Raw genomic sequence first — 11,946 nt, 5'->3', positions numbered from 1 at the left:
ACAAACAGCCTTATGAGACTGAAATTACTTTGGCAGAATATTTGGTTACATTTAACACATTTCTGTACTTTCACTGTGGCAACACATTTCTGTACTTTCACTGTGGCTTTCCAGAAGACAAAGTTTCAAGATAAGTGAATTACACTCATTACTACTCATTGGAATATGGAATGCTATTTTCAGCCACAACCTCAGTATACTTTAAAATGACCACCATTAAGAAATGATAGAAACAATATTTAGAACTCATAACAGAGTTATTTATATGACAAATCTCTGTTTTTCCTTCATGATTATCAGATTTATTTGCATGTGTTACTAAGAACAAAAGTCTGAATTGTGTTTGTATTGTGGGGAGGGGTTGGGAGGTCACGTGGTTCTCTTCCAATACAATCCAACAAGATTTCTTATGTTCTTGTTGAGCATTCTGTGATAGACAAGAAAACCTAGTAGCTGTTTGTTTAATACCTGAACAATCTTTTTTTTTTTTTTTTAATTTTGTTTTTTTCTTTTACTAAGATGTGAATTTTAAACTCTAATATTGTAAATTGAAATCAATTGTGCAATTAAGTTCATGCAATTAAGTTCAGGTGTTTATTTTAAAACAGGGAAAAAAATATTTCATTATATTTATTCACACCATTTTTTTTTCTTATGAATATTTAAAATTCAGTGTTCATAACATTATTCATTTGTTTAGCATATTTTTATCATTTCTCTATTGTGAGTTCACAGACATTTGGTGTATGTGACAGTGATTAAATCGTTATTCTTGGACAATTCTTTTTTGATTAAATTACTGTTTCATAACTGTCCTCATAAACTAATTACAAGTTCCAGACATTATGTGAAGCATTTGGAAACTTAGGCATTATATTATTTGACAGTTCTGCTCAGCCACCACATGAAATACCTAACTGGTTTGGCCATTATATGAAATTTGTAACATTATTCATGTTTGCAATCTTTATTCCCAATATTACCATACTGAATAGAATCTTCTTTAAGAAATATTATCCCAGCAAAGTCATACTAATAAGAATATAAATAGGTACATATAAATGTTACAAAAAAAAATAATAAAAAAAAAAGTATTCTCACACTGCCTCTCAGTTCTTGTCAAATAATTGTTACAAGGTTGGAAAAAAAATCTTGGAAAAATCTTGGAAAACAAGGTGTCTTCCTTTTTAGACACTTCGTTCTATTCAGATTTTTTTTTTTTGATAAAAATTGATAAAAATTCTTCCTCTTAAAATCTTGTTCTTTTTTGCTCATTATTTTCTGTACTTTGATAGAGATTAATGACTAAACTTTACTTTCAGTACTTCTCTGAATAAAAAGTAGTGTTGAACAATAAGCTAGAACCTATTAAAATTTAATTTCCAACTGGACCAAGTTGTGCTTTTTCTAATCCAACCTGTATGTGCTCAAGGAATAGTATCTAGATATTATATCCTGAATATGGACCAGTAATGATTCATACCAGTTGGAACACTCATTTGAGTTTTTTTATTATGTAAATTTTAATTCTGAGCCACAACATCAATACATAAACATTATAAACAAATAAAAGGAGAAAAAAGTTTCTGAAAAGAACATAAACTTTGTTGGTAAACTCCTTTTCTCAGAACTTGGCATTTAAAATTTAAAAATGTAAAAGTAGAGTAATATGGTGTATCTCGATTTCTTTAGCTTGAATGTGGCAAAATATCTTTCAATGTCAAAGACCAAATAAACTGATATAGTGGTAGGTTTAAATTAGAGTTGTTTCAGAAAAGACTATATTTAAAAAAATAAAAAAAAATAATAAATCATACAGGCTATATATTTACAATTGTAATTGCAAAATTATTAAGATATCTAAAAAGTTTAGAGTTTTTCTGCATGACCTGGGATGTGGAGCAATGGGTGTTCTTCAAATCAGCAATTGTAAAGGACAAGTGTCAGGTACTTCGTAATTAAACTGATGTTTTCTCATGCCATTACAGATCACTGCACATCCAAGTTTAACTCTTTATGTGATGAGCAGTTCACTTGCTTTGTTCTGGTTTTCGCTAGTATAGAGTTAATTTTCTTCCTAGTAGCTGGTATGGTGCTGTGCTTTGGATGTGTGACGAATATAGTTGTGATAACTGTTGTGGTTTAACCCGGCTGGCAGCTAAACACCACACAGCCATTCTCTTACCCTCCCCCCCCCCTCTCTGGGACGGGGGAGAGAAACGGGAAAGTGAAGCCTGTGAGTTGAGATAAAGACAGTTTATTAAGACAGGAAAATAATAATAACAATAATAATAATAGTGATAATGATAATAGTATTAATAATAATAATGTGTACGAAACAAGTGATGCACAATGCAATTGCTCACCACCCGCTGACCGATGCCCAGCCTATCCCTGAGCAGCCGGCCCCCCCACCCCGGCCAGCCACCCCTATATATTGTTTAGCATGACATCAGATGGTATGGAATACCCCTTTGGCCAGTTTGGGTCAGCTGTCCTGGGTCTGTCCCTTCCCAGCTCCTGCTGCACCCCTAGCCTGCTCGCTGGCAGGACAGAGCGAGAAGCTGAAAAGTCCTTGGCTTGGTGTAAGCACTGCTCTGCAACAATTAAAACATCAGCATCTTATCAGCGCTCTTCCCATCCTAATCCAAAACATAGCACCCTACCAGCTACTAGGAGGAAAATTAACTCTGTCCTAACTGGAACCAAGACAGATATCCACCCCTTATTCCATACCATTTATGTCATGCTCAGGTTACACTCTTTCCAATACCTTGTAATTAATCACCATTTTCATCTATGGTATATAGCGATCATGGTAGTGGTGACATACAGTATTATATAATAATTAACATAGTACAATTCAACTCATGGGCTATTCTCACCCAGTATTAAATCCCCTTGAGGTACACACCGGACCTCCCCATTCTTTTGCATTCCCCACCAAGTGCATCCAGGTCCCTGAGCAAAAGCAGTTCCACAAATTGGTTTGCCTTTTCCTGAGGCAGGAGTAGCCCAGACTGCTTTACCCAGCATGTTTCTTACGTGCACTACAGGAACTTTATCCCCTTCTACAGTGCATAACAGGTTTGATTGGGCAGGTCCAGCTCGGTTCGCAGATCCCCTAGTATTGACTAGCCAGGTGGCCTTTGCCAAATGTGTATCCCAGTTTTTGAATGTCCCAGCACCCATTCCTTTCAGTGTAGTCTTCAACAGTCCATTGTATTGTTCAACTTTTCTAGAGGCTAGTGCATGATAGGGGATGTGATATAACCACTCAATACCATGTTCTTTGGCCCAAGTGTCTATAAGGTTGTTTCGGAAATGAGTCCCATTGTCTGACTCAATTCTCTCTGGGGTGCCATGTCGCCATAGGACTTGCTTTTCAAGGCCCAGGATAGTGTTCCGGGCGGTGGCATGGGGCACAGAATATGTTTCCAGCCATCCGGTGGTTGCTTCCACTATTGTAAGTACATGGCGCTTGCCGTTGCGGGTTTGAGGGAGTGTGATGTAATCAATCTGCCAGGCCTCTCCATATTTATATTTCAGCCATCGTCCTCCATACCAAAGAGGCTTTGACCGTTTGGTTTGCTTGATTGCAGCACGTTTCACAATCATGAATAACCTGTGCTATAGTGTCCATGGTCAGGTCCATCCCTCGATCACGAGCCCATCTGTATGTTGCATCTCTACCTTGATGGCCTGAGGTATCATGGGCCCATCAGGATATAAATAATTCACCTTTATGTTGCCAGTCCAGGTCCACCTGAGCCACTTCAATCTTAGCAGCCTGATCCACCTGCTGGTTGTTTTGATGTTCTTCAGTAGCCCGATTCTTGGACACATGAGCATCTACATGGCGTACCTTTACAACCAGGTTCTCTACCCGGGCAGCAATATCTTGCCACAATGCAGCAGCCCAGATGGGTTTGCCCCTGCGCTCCCAGTTGTTCTGCTTCCATTGCTGTAACCACCCCCACAGGGCATTTGCTACCATCCATGAATCAGTATAGAGATAGAGAACTGGCCGCTTTTCTCGTTCAGCAATATCTAAAGCCAGGTGAATGGCTTTCACTTCTGCAAACTGACTCGATTCACCTTCTCCCTCAGCAGCTTCGGCAACTCGTCGTGTAGGACTCCATACAGTAGCTCTCCATCTCCGATGCTTTCCCACAATACGACAGGACCCATCAGTGAACAGGGCATATTTCTTCTCATTTTCCGGTAGCTTGTTGTACAGTGGGGCTTCTTCAGCACGGACCACCTCCTCTGATGATGATATCCCAAAGTATTTGCCTTCTGGCCAGTCCATAATCACTTCCAAGATTCCTGGGCGACTGGGGTTTCCTATTTGAGCCCGCTGAGTAATCAGTGCAACCCACTTGCTCCATGTAGCATCAGTTGCATGATGTGTAGAGGGGACCCTTCCTTTGAACATCCAGCCTAGTACTGGCAGTCGGGGTGCCAGGAGGAGCTGCGCTTCAGTACCGACCACTTCCGAAGCAGATCAAACTCCTTCATATGCTGCCAATATCTCCTTTTCAGTTGGAGTATAGCGGGCCTCAGATCCTCTGTATCCCCGACTCCAAAACCCCAGTGGTCGACCTCGAGTTTCCCCAGGTTCTTTCTGCCACAGGCTCCAGGTGGGACCATTCTCCCCGGCTGCGGTGTAGAGCACATTCTTGTCCTGTTCGGACTGGCCCAAGGGCTACTGCATGAACTATTTCCTGCTTAATTTGTTCAAAGGCTTGTCGTTGCTCAGGGCCCCATTCAAAAGCATTCTTCTTACGGGTTACTTGGTACAGCGGGTTTACAATCAGACTGTAATTTGGAATATGCATTCTCCAAAACCCCACGACACCTAGGAAAGTTTGTGTTTCTTTTTTGCTAGTTGGTGGAGACATAGCTGTTATTTTGTTGATCACATCCATTGGGATTTGACGACATCCATCTTGCCATTTTATTCCTAAAAACTGGATCTCTCGTGCGGGTCCTTTAACTTTATTTTATTTTATGGCAAAACCGGCCTTCAGAAGGATTTGGACTATTTTCTTCCCTTTCTCAAAAACTTCCTGTGCAGTGTCACCCCACACAACGATGTCATCGATGTACTGCAGGTGTTCAGGAGCTTCCCCCTGCTCCAGCGCAGACTGGATCAGTCCATGGCAAACGGTAGGGCTGTGTTTGCACCCCTGGGGCAGCCGATTCCAAGTATATTGGACTCCCCTCCAAGTGAAAGCAAACTGTGACCTGCACTCTGCTGCTAGAGGGATGGAGAAAAATGCATTAGCGATATCAATTGTGGCATACCACTTGGCTGCCTTTGATTCCAGTTCATACTGGAGTTCTAGCATGTCCGGCACCGCAGCACTCAGTGGTGGCGTGACATCGTTCAGGCCACGATAGTCCACTGTTAGTCTCCACTCACCATTAGACTTTCGCACTGGCCATATGGGACTATTAAAAAGCGAATGAGTCTTGCTGATCACTCCTTGGCTCTCCAGTTGATGAATTAGCTTATGGATGGGAATTGGGGAGTCTCGGTTAGTGCGATATTGCCGCCGGTGCACAGTTGTGGTAGCGATCGACACTTGTTCTTTAACCCTCAGCAACCCCACAACAGAAGGGTCCTCTGAGAGACCAGGCAAGGTAGACAACTGTTTAATGTCCTCTGCCTCTTAGGCAGCTATGCCAAAAGCCCAGCGGAACCCTTTTGGGTCCTTGAAATATCCTCTTCTAAGATAGTCTATGCCAAGGATGCATGGAGCATCCGGGCCAGTCATAATACGGTGCTTTTGCCACTCATTACCGGTTAGACTCACTGCAGCCTCCAATACAGTTAACTGCTGGGATCCCCCCGTCACACCATAAATACAGATGGGCTCTGGCCCTTTATAGCTTGATGGCATTAGAGTACATTGTGCACTGGTGTCTACTAAAGCCTTATACTTCTGTGCGTCTGACGTGCCAGGCCATCGAATCCACACAGTCCAATAAACTCGATTGTCCCTTTCCTCCCCCTGGCTGGAGGCAGGGCCCCTCTAGTCCTGGTCAGAATCTTCGTTTCTGTGTTTAAAGGACTGCCTGCTGGAAGTTGGAGCAGCAAACTTTTCAGAGGACCCCTTTTTCCCAATTGTTTTCTTTTGCAATTCACGTACCCGTGCCTCTAGGGTCGCAGTAGATTTTCCATACCATTTTCTCATGTCCTCTCCATGGTCACGTAGGTAAAACCACAGGGTGGCGCGGTGTGTGTGCCCACCATATTGTCTTCCTTGCACAGATGAACATTTACCCCTAATAGCTGAGATACTGGTTTGTACAGGTGGGGAGGAAAATAAACTCTCTTTAAATTGGTGGACCTCTTCAAAAAGTTTCCCCAAAGTATTCTCTTTTAGCTGGTGGACACTGGTTCGTTCAGGTGGAGGGGAAGATAAATTCTCTTTAAGTTGGTGGACCTCTTCAAATAGTTTCTCCAAAGTATTCTCTTTTAGCTGGTGGACACTGGTTCATTCAGGTGGAGGGGAAGATAAATTCTCTTTAAGTTGGTGGAACTCTTCAGAGAGTTTCTCCACAGCCGAGACACAGGCCTGTAGGGAAGAGGAGAGATTTCCTTCATACTGCCGGAGTTGTTTAGCCAATTGATTCACTGTGGGTTCCTCATCCTCTTTCCAGGTTATTATTGCCAATGAGCTGGCATATGATGATGGTGCACTCTGTACACACTTCTGCCACATGGGTCGTGTACACTGGACTTCATCTGGATCTGTGGATGTTTGTGCGTCGTCTAGGTCCTTATAAATTACTTCCCGTATGGCTAATTCCCTCAGGTACTGAATTCCCTTCTCCATGGTGATCCATTTGCCTGGTAGACATACAAGTTCTTCCTTGAAGGGATACCTTTCCTGCACAGCTGACAGGAGACGCCTCCAGAGGCTGCAAGATCGTGCTCCATCTCCAATTGCTTTGTCAATACATGCGTCCCTAGCAAGGGATCCCGGCCGCCTGGCTTCCTTGCCCTCTAATTCCACACAATTGGCTCCAGTGTCCCAGCACCGGAGCAGCCAGGTGTCAAGCTGCTCACCTACACAGCGACCAAAATCTTTTCGCACATCTCGTAGCTCACACTGGTATAGGGTTCGAGTAGTTACTGTTGATTTTTCGACATCCTCATCCTCATCTTCATCCTCCTGCACATTTGATGGCCCAGCCTCGTCTTCTCCATACCCAGACCTAGCAGAAGACTGTCTGCGTTCTAAACGACCTGAGTCTCTATACCATTTTTTCACCTTGTCTACAGAGGCAACTTGCACTGCTACAGCTTGTTTCTCTGACCCAGCCACAGGGTCTGCCACAGGGGTTGGAATACCCTCTGTGGGGGCAACTTGCACTGCTACAGCTCGTTTCTCTGACCCAGCCACAGGGTCTGCCACAGGGGTTGGAATACCCTCTGCGGGGGCAACTTGCACTGCTACAGCTTGTTTCTCTGACCCAGCCACAGGAGTGGGAGCAGCTGCAGGAGCTGGAGCTGCTGCAGGGGCTGGAGTGGCTGCAGGAGCTGGAGCTGGAGCGGCTACAGGAGCTGGAGCGGCTGCAGGAGCTGGAACTGGAGCGGCTGCAGGAGCTGGAACTGGAGCGGCTGCAGGAGCTGTCGCTAGGTTGCTAGTAGCATCAATTGCAGCTCGATAGGCACAAGCCAGACCCCAGCACGCTACAGTGATTTGTGTCAATTTGGAACTGCCAGAGTCATGACACCTTTTTTTCAAGCATTCTGCCAGCTTTTTAGGATTTTGCAGTTGTTCAGGGGTGAATGTCCAAAACACTGGAGGTGACCACTGCTCTAGAAACCTGCCCATATCCTCCCACACTCCCTGCCACTCGCAACTATCCCGCCTCAAGACAGATCTCCAGATGAGATTCCTAAGTAGTTGTTTAACCCTCAACAAAACCTGAAGCGCATTCAGGAGACATAACAACAAGAACATGCTGGTCTGAGTATCCCAAGGATATTCAACATCTTGGAGAACCACCATAATTAGCTCGGGGGATAAGAGGGTGGTGAAGGAGAAAGGGAGTGTGAACAGGTAGGGAAACATGTCTTCCCCTGTCCCCTTCACAGATTGGCTCCCTGACGAAAAAAGGCAATAGGTGTAATTGCTAATAGTTTCCGAGATATGGTTTCCAAAGCATAGAGTCGATGACAGTGCTGAGTACAAATACCAGGTTAGAGTCATGACCAGAAATTTCATCATTTCATAAGCCATTGTTACACCGCACAGTACCATAACAATCTTAAACCAGGGCCCGGAAAGGATAAACAGTGCAACAGGGAGAACATACAGAAAGTAACGTGCTATAAAACTCAATTTGGAAAACAGGCACAGCAGACTGGAGATTAAGGCAATCAACATGGTGACTAGCAACTATTAAGCAGGTCCAATACTTTTTGCAATTGCTCACCACCCGCTGACCGATGCCCAGCCTACCCCTGAGCAGCCGGCCCCCCCACCCCGGCCAGCCACCTCTATATATTGTTTAGCATGATGTCAGATCGTATGGAATACCCCTTTGGCCAGTTTGGGTCAGCTGTCCTGGGTCTGTCCCCTCCCAGCTCCTGCTGCACCCCTAGCCTGCTTGCTGGCAGGACAGAGCGAGAAGCTGAAAAGTCCTTGGCCTGGTGTAAACACTGCTTTGCAACAATTAAAACATCAGCATGTTATCAGCGCTCTTCTCATCCTAATCCAAAACATAGCACCCTACCAGCTACTAGGAGGAAAATTAACTCTGTCCTAACTGGAACCAGGACAATAACACACTGGTAATTTACTTGTTGCTGAATAGTGTTTACTTGACAAAAGTCAAGGACTCTTTAGTTTCTCATGCTGACCTGACAGCGAGGAGGCTGAGGGTGCACAAGAAGATGGGTGGGGACACAACCAGGACAACTGACCTCAACTGACCAAAGGGATATTCAGTGCCATATGACATCATGGTGTTTATCTTCCCAAATTATGTGTGATGAGCCCTGCTTTCCATAAAATAGTTGAACATCTGCTTGATGACAGGTAATGAGTGACTTCCTTATTTTGCTTCACTTGTACATGCAGCTTTTTCTTTCCCTATTAACTTGTCTTTATCTCAACCCATGAGTTCTCACATTTTTACCTTGCCGATTCTGTCCCCCATCCCACTAGTGAAGAGTGAACAAGTTGCTGTACTTCTGAGCTACTGGGTAATCAACATTCCTCAGAGAAACCATTCTGGGACAGGTAGTAACATAAAGAACTTCATTTTTTCCACGTGGCTAAGAATTATGAGTTCCTTGTTGATATTATTAATTATTATTATTATTATTATTATTTTGCTTGTCTAAAGATGCTTTGTAGAGGTTTCTTCTGCCTCAGAAAAACACACTGCTTAAAAATGTCTGAAGCTGCACATAAAATGCTGAAAAATGAAGGCAAACTACAATAGGCAATTCAGACTTCTAGGAATATCTTAGACTCATATCTTGTACTTACTTAACATAACATGTCGAATGACCAGAAGGTTGCAGTCTCTCCTTTAACCTTTGTCTACATCCTAGAATCTAAGCAAAACAAATAAAAGTTCCATGAGATAGAGTGCTTGTAATAAGCATTATTGATGTTCTTTGTCAAGAGCCTGTCATTCTTTCCCTAAGTACCTTTTCACTATAGTTACCGCGAGTCATTTACCCCTGTGGGCTTGTGATATTTAGGTCCCATCTAACTGCTGTTCACCCATTAAGTTTTCAGTGAAGAGAGAACGTAAAAAAAGAAAAAAAAAGAAAAAAAAAAAGCTAAAAAGCACCACTGAGCCACAGGGAAATTCAAACTGTTCTGCATGCTGTAGCTTACATCCAAATGCGATCATTGCAATCATTGCAGTGCAGTCTCCTTCAGAATGTGATTTATTCTGTTTTGTTTTGTGGTGATTTGCTTTCTTTTTCCTAACGTGAACTGTTATAAAAGTAAGCTAAGTTTAGAGAATATCAGGGTTTTATGCTAAAGAGAAAGTAAAAGCTGCAATAAAATAAAATTGGAAAGAACACTTTCCAGATATGTTGCTTTCTATCTGAGCTCTCAAAGTGCATCATTAGGATTTATGATGAACTGATTTTTACAGCAATCTTGATAAGCAGACACTATCCCATTTTATATACAAGAACATCATATCAGAAGTCCTACATAAGCCAGACTAAGTAGTGGCTTATGCAGTCTCATTCCTCCTCCTGCTCTATTCGGCAATACCCTTGTGCATCAATAAGGTGCATATCAGACATTAAATGAGCTGGTTCAGAGAGACAGAAAAAAAATCACTTTTTTTTTTGTAAAATAACTTTACAGACAGATAGTTCAGCCAGTTAGAATCATAGAATCATTTAGGCTGGAAAAATCACTGAGATCATCAAGTCCAACCATCGTCTCCAAGTCCACCAGTAAACTTTGTCTAAGCGCCACATTGCCACGTCTCTTAAATACTTCCAAGAATGGTGACTCCACCCCTTCCCTGGACAGCTTGTTCCCATGTCCAACCACCCTTTCCGTGAAGAAATTCATCTTGACGTAAAATCTAACCCCCCTCTGGCACAACTTGAAGTCATTGCCTTGTGTCCCGTCACTTGTCACTAGAGAAAAGAGACTGACACCCACCTTGCTACAACCTCCTTTCAGGTAGTTATAGAGAGTGATGAGCTCTGCCTTCAGCCTCCTTTTCTCCAGACTAAACAACCCCAGCTCCCTCAGCTGCTCCACATATATTTTGCTTTCTAGTCCCTTCACCAGTTTCTTTGTTCTTCTCTGCAACATTCCAGCAACTCAGTACCTTTTCTGCAATGAGCGGCCCAGAACTGAACACAGTACTCAATGTTTTGTTCTCACCAGTGATGAGTACAGAGGAACAATCACTTCTTTAGAACTGCTGGCCTCACCATTTCTTCTACAAGACAGTATGACATTGGCCTCACTGGCCACCTGAGCACATTGCTGGCTTATATTCAGATGGCTATCCCAATGTCCTTTTATACCAGGCAACTTTCCAGTAACTCTCCTCCAAGCCTATACCACTGCATTGCATAGGGTTGTTATGACCCAAGTGAAGCACCCAGCATTTAGCCTTGTTGAATGTCATACAGCTAAGTACAGCCCATCGATCTAGCTGCCAGTAGAGCCTTCCTACCCTCAAGCAGATCAACATTCCCCCCCAAGGTTGGTGTCATCTGCAAGCTTAGTGAGGGTAGACTTTGTCCACTCAAGATCACTGAAAAAAATGTCAGACAAAACTGATCACAATACTGAGCCATGGGGAACACCACTTGTGACCAGCCACCAACTGTATCTAACTCAGTTCACAATGACCCTTTGGGCCTAGCCATCCAGCCACTTGTTTACCTTGCTACCAGGACATCTGTCCAAACCATGTGCAGCTTGTCTTTCCGAGAGAATGCTGTGAGAAACAGGATCAAATGTTTTGCTAAAATCCAAGTAGACAACCACAGCCTTTCCCTCCTCTACCAAGTGTATCATCTTGTCATAGAAGGAGCTCAGGTTAGTCAAGCACAACCTGTTTATCATAAGCCAATGCTGACTAGGTCTGATCACCTGGTTGTCTTGCACATGCTGTGTGATGGCAGACACTGCAGTTCTGGCACTGCACTCCTCAGCGTATTGCCAAACCGCTGTTAAGGCCCAAAGGAGAGTGGGAAAAGAAGGTAGACCAGGAGTGCAATGACCTTGTCTTATTTCAGTTTAAATTGTCATGGGACTGTACCCTGATGCAAAAAGGTCCGTGCTGCAGAATAATAGGACCTTCTCCTTCTGTGTCTGGGCCAGAGAGATTGCATGAATTACACAAATTCGGGATAGAAATCAGTCAGGGAGAAGATTCTGTGCCTGCCCTCTACAATGGCTTGAGACTTCATGCTGGTCC

The 11,946-nt window shown here is 43.4% G+C and overlaps 1 long non-coding RNA gene across 1 annotated transcript in view; it reads right to left on the bottom strand.

Annotated features, from left to right (window-relative positions):
• Positions 1 to 11,523, bottom strand: part of LOC310898391 — a 13,095-nt gene extending 1,572 nt beyond the window's left edge. The window contains exons 1-2 of the long non-coding RNA XR_014583270.1: positions 11,409 to 11,523; positions 9,519 to 9,586 (exon numbers count right to left, since the gene is read on the bottom strand). This is a non-coding gene — a long non-coding RNA (uncharacterized lncRNA). The remainder of the gene's footprint in view (positions 1 to 9,518; positions 9,587 to 11,408) is intronic.
• Positions 11,524 to 11,946: the final 423 nt, after the last annotated feature.

The sequence above is a fragment of the Anser anser genome (genome assembly GCF_964211835.1).
Source record: "Anser anser genome assembly, chromosome: 1".
Taxonomy (NCBI): domain Eukaryota; kingdom Metazoa; phylum Chordata; class Aves; order Anseriformes; family Anatidae; genus Anser; species Anser anser.
This window is presented reverse-complemented; position numbering and strand designations above follow the sequence as displayed.